The 9,271-nt window shown below is 44.3% G+C and overlaps 3 non-coding genes and 3 pseudogenes across 3 annotated transcripts; all 6 read right to left on the bottom strand.

Annotated features, from left to right (window-relative positions):
- Window positions 1–950: 950 nt before the first annotated feature.
- On the bottom strand, window positions 951–1,068 carry LOC140876736 (5S ribosomal RNA). Its single transcript, XR_012148972.1, has one exon. It is a non-coding gene; the product is annotated as a 5S ribosomal RNA (ribosomal RNA).
- Window positions 1,069–1,517: 449 nt separating this feature from the next.
- LOC140876651 (5S ribosomal RNA) lies at window positions 1,518–1,635 on the bottom strand (annotated as a pseudogene).
- Window positions 1,636–2,022: 387 nt separating this feature from the next.
- On the bottom strand, window positions 2,023–2,141 carry LOC140876694 (5S ribosomal RNA; annotated as a pseudogene).
- A 398-nt stretch (window positions 2,142–2,539) lies between these two features.
- LOC140876575 (5S ribosomal RNA) lies at window positions 2,540–2,658 on the bottom strand. Its single transcript, XR_012148879.1, has one exon. It is a non-coding gene; the product is annotated as a 5S ribosomal RNA (ribosomal RNA).
- Window positions 2,659–3,054: 396 nt separating this feature from the next.
- Window positions 3,055–3,172, bottom strand: LOC140876666 (5S ribosomal RNA; annotated as a pseudogene).
- Window positions 3,173–3,551: 379 nt separating this feature from the next.
- Window positions 3,552–3,670, bottom strand: LOC140876702 (5S ribosomal RNA). The gene has a single exon (XR_012148941.1). It is a non-coding gene; the product is annotated as a 5S ribosomal RNA (ribosomal RNA).
- Between the last annotated feature and the right edge of the window lie 5,601 nt (window positions 3,671–9,271).

Raw genomic sequence — 9,271 nt, 5'->3', positions numbered from 1 at the left:
GCCATAAGGCTTGCTGCCCGGAATTTGATTTTTTTTATAAAATGTTTGCTTAGGAAATAAAATCCGAGGAGGATTTTCTGGCTTAGTTCTAAGTGTCATGGAGTCATGGTTTCAAGCGGGAATCCCTTTTGATTAAGAATCGAGCAAGTTACAAATTTTACGGGCAAACCACTCGAATTGTCTTAAGCGCTAAATTATGGTTTAGTTTCCCATCCTTTGGTTTGTCCCCTAAATCACCATCCAGTCATCCATGTGTGAGCCATTTGTATGATTATCGGTCAAATATTTACATGTACGTCATATTTACGTATGCATGCTAAGTCTCATATTCAATGAATGAAAGGAAAATTACTTTTTACGAACGAAGTGAGATGATTGTGACTATAGAAATTTATTTTTATGTGTGGGGCTGGGAGACGTTTTGGCCTCCCTTGCCAAATCATTATGGGTTTCCTTACCTTAGCATGTGTTTGTGTGGGGCAAAGAAATATCTTGGCCTCTATTACCACACTTAACTTTGAAGTTCTGATGGAATCCGGTGCATTAGTGTTGGTATGATCGCACCCAATAGTGAATGAATTCTTTATTGTTTTGTCTCCCGAATTGCGGATCGGAGGAACATGCATTGCACTTTCAAACGAACATAACTTTCTGCCGGTTGAGAGTTACAGGAGCTTCATCCTGCTCACGTGAAGCTCGTTCATATACCTACAGAGACGGAGACGCTCAAATTCCCACCCGGAGATGGACTTTCGGGGCGTTTTTCCCTTAGGGCACTTTGGGACCCACCAAAGTGGCCCGCATCACCCAGATCGCAAGTTCACGTCGTGTGATTCAGTCTATTGCATCTTTTTTATCCATGGATTGGACTGAAAGAGTCGGAAATATGACAGCGAGGAATCTAAAGAACAAGAAGTACGAGTAAGAAAAAAAAAGATATTAATGAAAAAGGGGTGCAACACGAGGACTTCCCAGGTGTCATCCATCCTAGTACTGCTCTCGCCCAAGCACGCTTAACTTCGGAGTTCTGATGGGAGCCGGTGCATTAGTGCTGGTATGATCGCACCCAACAGTTAATAAATTCTTTATTGTTTTGTCTCTCGAATTGCGGATCGGAGGAACAGGCGCTGCTCTTTCAAATGGACATAACTTTCGGCCGGCTAAGAGTTACAAGAGCTTCAGCCTGCTCACGCGAAGCTTGTATTGATACCTACAGTTACGGGAGCTTCAGCTTGCTTACGCGAAGCTTGTATCGATACCTACAGCTCGCTTCTCGGTATAAGAGACGGAGACTCTCAAATTCCAACCCGGAGATAGACTTTCGGGGCGTTTTCCCGTATGGAAAGTTGGGACCCACCGAAGCGGCCCATGTTACCCAGATCGCACGTTCACGTCGTGTCATTCCGTCTATTGCATCTTTTCTATCCGCGGATTGGACTGAAAGCATCGGGAATAGGACAATGATGAATCGAAAGAACAAGAAGTATGAGTAAGAAAAAAAAGAAATTAATGAAAAATGATTGCAACTGAGGACTTCCCAGGGGGTCACCCATCCTATTACTGATCTCACCCAAGCACGCTTCACTTCGAAGTTCTGATGGGATCGGGTGCATTAGTGCTGGTATGATCGCACCCAATAGTGAATGAATTATTTATTGTTTTATCTCTCGAATTGCGGATCGGAGGAACAGGCGGTTGCACTTTCAAACAGACATAACTTTCGACCGGCTGAGAGTTACGGGAGCTTCATCCTGCTCACGCGACGCTCGTCTCGTTACCTATAGAGACGGAGACGCTCAAATTCCAGCCCGGAGATGGACTTTCGGGGCGTTTTTCCCTTAGGTCACGTTGGGACCCACCGAAACGGCCCGCATCACCCAGATCGCACATTCATGTCGTGTGATTCAGTCTATTGCATCTTTTCTATCCGAAGATTTGGACTAAAATAGTCGGGAATACGACAGCAAGGAATCGAAAGAACAAGAAGTACGAGTAAGAAAAAAAAAAGAAATTAATGAAAAACGGGAGCAACACGAGGACTTTTCAGAGGGTCTTCCATCCTAGTACTGCTGTCGTCCAAGCACGCTTAACTTTTTAGTTTTGATGGGATCCGGTGCATTAGTGCGGGTATGTTCGCACCCAACAGTTAATAAATTCTTTATTGTTTTGTTTCTCGAATTGCGGATCGGAGGAACAAGCGCTGCACTTTCAAATGGACATAACTTTTGGCCGGCTGAGAGTTACGGGAGCTTCAGCCTGCTCACGCAAAGCTCGTCTCGATACCTACAGCGTGCATCTCGGTAAAAAAGATGGGGACTCTCAAATTCCAACCCAGAGATAGACTTTCGGGGCTTTTTTCCCGTAGGGTACATTGGGACCCACCGAAGCGGCCCGCGTCACCCATGTCGCACCTTCACGTTGTGTGATTCAGTCTATTGCATCTTTTCTATCCGATGATTGAACTGAAAGAGTCGAGAATAGGACAGCGAGGAATCGAAAAAACAAGAAGTACGAGTAAGAAAAAAAAATTAATGAAAAAGGGGTGCAACACGAGGACTTCATAGGGGGTCACCCATCCTAGTACTGCTCTCGCCCAAGCGCGCTTAACTTTGGAGTTCTGATGGGATCCGGTGCATTAGTGCTGGTATGATCGCACCCAACAGTGAATGAATTCTTTATTATTTTGTCTCTCGAATTGCGGATCAGAGGAACAGGCGCTGCACTTTCAAACGGACATAACTTTCGGCTAGCTGAGAGTTACGGGAGGTTCAGCCTGCCCACGCGAAGCTCGTCTCGATACTTACAGCGCGCTTCTCGTTCTAAGATACGGAGACTCTCAAATTCCAACCCAAAGATTGACTTTTGGGGAGTTTTCCCGTAGGGCAAGTTGGGACCCACCGAAGCGGCCCGTGTCACTGAGATCGCACGTTCACGTCGTGTCATTCAGTTTATTGCATCTTTTCTATCCACGGATTGGACTGAAAGAGTCGGAAATAGGACAGCAAGGAATCGAAGAATAAGAAGTACGAGTAAGAAGAAAAAATTAATGAAGAAGGGTTGCAACAGAGGACTTCCCAGGGGGTCAACTATCTTAATACTGCTCTCGCCCAAGCATGCTTAACTTCGAAGTTCTGATGGGATCCGATGCATTAGTGCTGGTATGATCGCACCCAATAGTGAATGAATTCTTTATTTTTTTCTCTCGAATTGCGGGTCGGAGGAACAAGCATTGCACTTTCAAACGGACATAAATTTCGTCCGGCTGAGAGTTACGGGATCTTCAGCCTGCTCACGCGAAGCTCGTCTCGATACTTACAGAGACAGAGACGCTCAAATTTCAACACGAAGATGAACTTTTGGGGCATTCTTCCCGTAGGGTAAGTTGGGACCCACCGAAGAGGCTCGCGTCACCTAGATCGCATGTTCACGTCGTGTGATTCAGTATATTTCATCTTTTCTATCCGTGGATTGGACTAAAAGAGTCGGAAATAGGACAGCGAGGAATCAAAAGAACAAGAAGTACGAGTAAGAAAAAAAAAATTAGTGAAAAATGGGTGCAACACAAGGACTTCCCAAGGGGTCATCCATCCTAGTACTGCTCTCGCCCTAGCACGCTTAACTTTGGAGTTCTGATCGGATCCGGTGCATTTGTGCTGGTATGATCGCACCCAACAGTTAATGAATTCTTTATTGTTTTTTCTCTCAAATTACGGATCGGAGGAACATGCGCTGCACTTTCAAATGGACATAACTTTCGGCCGGCTAAGAGTTACGGGAGCTTCAGCCTGCTCACGCGAAGCTTGTATCGATACCTACATCTCGCATCTCGGTATAAGAGACGGAGACTCTCAAATTCCAACCCGGAGATAGACTTTCGGGGCGTTTTCCCGTATGGAAAGTTGGGACCCACCGAAGCGGCCCGTGTCACTCAAATCGCACGTTCACATCGTGTCATTCTGTCTATTGCATCTTTTCTATCCGCGAATTGGACTGAAAGCAATGGGAATAGGACAACGAGGAATCGAAAGAACAAGAAGTATGAGTAAGAAAAAAAAAATTAATGAAAAAGGGTTGCAACAGAGGACTTGTAGTAACCCAGAGACCATTTTAAGATAATAATATATTAAACATGATTAAGGGTTGGTAATTAATCAATTTCGGAGTATTATTGGACTTCGGAAGTGAATATGGGCTTTTGAGTTTGGGCCGGATCGGAAGCTCCGAACCCAGATCGGAAGTTCCGATCCTAGCCACTTCGGAAGCTCATCGGAAGCACAGAGATCGGAAGCTCCGATCCTGGAACGAAAGTTCCGATCTCCGGCTGCCAGCTTTGTCCGATGACTCAGCCGCGAGTTTTGACAAGTGTTGATCGGGGGTGAGATCGGAAGCTCCGATCGTTGGATCGGAAGTTCCGATCCTGGCGTGTCCTGCATGCACGCAATGAGCTGGATCGGAAGCTCCGATCCCGAAATCGGAAGTTCCGATCCTGGCCGGGAATTTTGCCTATAAATAGGGCTTCTCAGATTCATTTCTGAATTACGAATTCCCGAGTTTCTTTCTTCAGTTATATAGTGTGAGATATACACTTGAGGGCCCTATCGGTTATAATAGAGGTTCTGGAATAACCAAGGTGTGGTTATAGTCATCCGGGACTAGCGACTCCAAAGGGCTAACTACGGACGAAGGTATGGTCCGGGAATCTATTTAAGTTTTGAGAGTACTTATTAGCTTAGTTAAGGCTTATAGAATTTATGTAGTGATACGGTGAACTTTTGAATATAAGCTTGGAACCTAGGATCTTACTATACTTGAACTAGCCTAGAGGTACGCACACATTGACTGAGATTGCCAGCGAGTATACATGTTTATATGTTGCATTTATTTGGCATTATTATATGGCATGAGATATGATTTACCGCTTTCTATATTCATATGTCATGTTCATATACACGTTGAGCCTATACCTTGTTATACCTGACTATAGAGCCGCTCAGCTCTATACTTGATAGTCTGTCACTGAGAGTACCGCGACGGCGGGGGCATTTATGTCTGTCTACTCTGGTGTACTAGACGAGTGTGGTTGCACCCAGAGGTTGATCCGTGCGGTGGCAGCACTCATGTGGCGCCGGTTCTGAGCATGACTTTTCAGATGACCCTGTACCAGTCATCATGTTGCATGCATTATATACATATGTTTACTCATGTCTATGTACTGGGCGTTAGCGCTCACGTTCTAGTTGTTATCTTGGACACCCTATTTCATGGGGCAGGTCGCAGGATGGACGGAGCTGGTAGTTCAAGGCAGGACTAGGGAGCAGGAGCCTTGAGGATTTTATTATGCAGGATTGATATAGCTGTATAATGTTTAAGTTTTCGATTTGGTTGTATCACTACAGTATTAAGCCTGGATTATTTACTAAGCTGATATGTAAATTATGGATTATGTTTCCGCACGTTTTACTCTGTTCCATATATTGTTGTATTAAGTTTAATGCATGCTATTAGTTGCCAGTTAGTAGGTGATTCCATGCAGGGTCACTACATTTTTGGTATCAGAGCATGCTTAGATTTTGGGATTAGTACTTGAGATTTAGTTTAGTCTTGAGTAATTCTTGCGCATTTGGGATTTTAATGTGCAATTCTTTTCAGGATATGGCTGACGAGAGTCACGGTAGTATTGGTCAGGGAGGTGGTCATCATCATCGTCATCACCTCCATCATGATGATCAACATCGTCATCATGAGGGTAGACGTCGCTACTCTATTAATAAGTTCATGCAAGTAGGACCGAAACCCTTGGTGGGAGGCGAGAATCCTGAACAAGCTAGAAGTTGGATGTCTAAACTCGAGAGTACTTTTCGTGCTTTCGATTGTACTGAGGATCAGAAATTGGAAGTTCTAGAATTCGTTCTAGAGGATCGAGCACGTTTTTGGTTGGATGCCAAGGCTGCTCAGGCACGTACTGAGAGAGGACAGGTGACTTGGGGGATTTCTGTCGGGAGTTCTAGAAATTATATTTTCCTCCGGCTGTTCGCCAAGCACGATCTATGGAGTTGCTTACTCTGAGGCAAGGATCAATGACTATTGATCAATATCAGCAACGATTTCTTGATCTGCTACCTTTCAGTCCTCATATCAATGAGAGTGATGCATCGAAGTATGATATCTTTCTACAAGGTTTGAACCAACATATCTACTCTCAGGTTGTCGTCTGTGATGACCCGGTATCTTTTGAGACTTTGGTGAACCGTTGCCGTCTTGTGGAGACTAGCAACAGGCGTGCACAGTTGATGATGTCAGCACAGCATAGTGGATCTTTTGAGGCTCGAGCTCAATCTGTTGTGCAATCTGGACCTACATCTTCTACTCCTACTACTTCATCTGGATCTCGTGGTTCACGAGGTATGTTTCGTTTTGGGAAGAAGAAGAAGAAGGAGGAGTTTTGTAGCCATTGTGGAGGGAAGCATCCTGCAGCTTTATGTCGGAGAGCTACTGGTGCTTGTTATATTTGCGGTCAGCAGGGACATCTGCGGAGAGATTGTCCTCAGCACATGAGTTCTGCTAGTGGATCGGGATCACAGGTTGGATCTCAGGCTTCTATTGTTCCACGTCAGCAGCCAGCACCACAGAGTTCTTCTGGTTATCGTCCACAAACTCAAGGGCAGGTGTTTGCTCCGTCTCAGGAGCAGGCTACAGAGGGAAGCGATCGCATGTTGGCAGGTACCTTTCTGTTATGTGGTATTCCTGCATTTGTATTAATTGATACTGGAGCATCGCATTTTTTTATTTCTAGTCGCTTTGTTAAGAGACATAGATTACCTTATGTATCATTAGATATGGATTTAGTTGTATCTACTCCGTTGGAGCAAGAGATAGTAACTAAGCGTCTAGTGATGGGTTGCCTTCTGGAGTTTGAGGGTAATGTGATAGTAGCTAATTTGATGATATTAGCGATGGCAGGTTTTGACTGTATCTTGGGAATAGATATGCTGACTTTGTATCATGCTACTGTGGATTGTTATCAGCGTCTGGTACAGTTTCATCCGGATGAGGGTGATAGCTGGTATTTTTATAGTGAGGTTGCGCGACCTCCGATGCCACTTGTTTCGGCTCTGAAGGCATGTCATGTCTTGGAGTCAGGTGGGGAGGGCTACCTCATCTATTCAGTTGATATGTCCACGAGTAGTACGGGTATTGATCAGTTACCGGTTGTCAGCGAGTTTCCTGATGTATTCCCTGATGAGATTCCTGGTTTTCCTCCGGTGCGAGAGGTTGAATTTGGTATTGATCTAATACCAGGAACTACGCCTATATCCCGAGCACCTTATCGTCTGGCACTGTCAGAGATGAGGGAATTGAAACAGCAGTTACAAGATCTGCTTGATAAGGGATATATTCATCCGAGTGTTTCTCCGTGGGGAGCACCTGTTTTATTTGTCAAGAAAAAGGATGGATCGATGCGATTATGTATTGATTACAGGCAGTTGAATCGTGTCACCATCAAGAATAAGTATCCTTTGCCGCGGATTGATGATCTGTTCGATCAACTACAGGGTACTTCTGTTTACTCAAAGATAGATATGAGATCTGGATACCACCAGATGCGGGTACGAGACTCAGATATATCTACGTACGACTACCTTCAGAACCAGATACGAGCATTATGAATTTCTGGTGATGCCATTCGGTTTGATGAATGCACCGGCAGTCTTCATGAATCTGATGAATCAGATATTTCGAGAGTATCTGGATAGATTTGTCATCGTCTTCATTGATGATATTCTTGTCTATTCTCATGACAAGGATGAGCATGCACAACATCTAAGGATTGTTTTACAGACGTTACGAGATAAGCAGTTATATGCAAAGTTGAGCAAGTGTGAATTTTGGCTTGATCGGGTTGTGTTTCTCGGTCATGTGATTTCTAATGAAGGGATATCTATTGATCCTAGTAAGATAGAGGCAGTGCTGAACTGGTCTCGACCGACGACGGTTGCTGAGATTCGTAGTTTCTTGGGTCTAGCGGGATATTACCGTCGGTTCATCGAGAATTTTGCACAGTTGGAAAGGCCTTTGACTCAGCTTACATGGAAAGATGTTGCCTTCATTTGGTCCTCGGATTGTGAGGAGTCATTTCACGAGCTGCGTAGACGTATTACTACTGCACCTGTGCTAGCTCTACCTTCTGGATCAGGAGGTTATGTTGTCTATACTGATGCCTCTGGTCAGGGGTTAGGATGTGTTTTGACACAGCATGGACATGTTATTGCCTATGCTTCTCGACAGTTTAAGACGCATGAGAGTAATTATCCAGTGCATGATCTCGAGTTAGACGCCATTGTATTTGCGCTCAAGATTTGGAGGCATTATCTTTATGGCGAGAAATTTGAGATATTCACGGATCACAAGAGTTTGAAGTATTTATTCACTCAGGCGGAGTTGAATATGCGACAGAGACGCTGGATGGATCTTCTGAAGGATTATGATTGTGAAATCAAATATCATCCACGTTCTGTTAATCTTACTGCTGATGCCTTGAGTCGGCAGGTGAGACTTTCTGCACTTCAGACTAGTGAAGTATCTCATATGATTCAAGAGTGCTGTTCATTGAGTTTTACGCTCAAGCACATGAAAGGGAGGAATGGAATTCGATTGTATACTATTCTATCTGAGCCAGCATTGTATTCTCGGATCAGAGATGCTCATATATCTGATGTTAAGACTCAGCATTTGGCACGTCTAGACAATAGAGTTAATACATCTAGATTCCATTTTCAGGCAGATGATTTATTGTGCCTATCTAATCGAGTGGTTGTACCTAATGATGCGGAGCTCAGGAATGATATTCTTTCTCAAGCTCATAGGAGTCGCTTATTAGTCCATCCTGGAAGCATGAAAATGTATAAGGATTTGCGAACTAGATTCTGGTGGAAAGGGATGAAGAGGAGTGTGTATCAATTTGTTTCGAGATGTTTGGTTTGTCAACAGGTCAAGGCTGAACATCAACGACCAGGTGGATTACTGCAGAATCTTGAGATTCCCGAATGGAAGTGGGAGCATGTGACTATGGACTTTGTTACCCACTTGCCTATGACGTCACGTCAGTGTGATGCTATCTGGGTTGTCGTTGACCATTTGACAAAATCAGAACACTTTATTCCTTATAACCGGGAGTATTCTTATGATCGCATGGCACGCTTATATATCCAGGAGATAGTGCGATTACATGGGATTCCAGTGAGCATAGTCAGTGATAGAGACCCGCGATTTA

Source organism: Henckelia pumila, chromosome 1, assembly GCF_033568475.1.
Source record: "Henckelia pumila isolate YLH828 chromosome 1, ASM3356847v2, whole genome shotgun sequence".
Classification (NCBI taxonomy): Eukaryota; Viridiplantae; Streptophyta; class Magnoliopsida; order Lamiales; family Gesneriaceae; genus Henckelia; species Henckelia pumila.
Note: the sequence above shows the minus strand (reverse complement) of the source record. Positions and strands in the feature narration are given on the sequence as shown.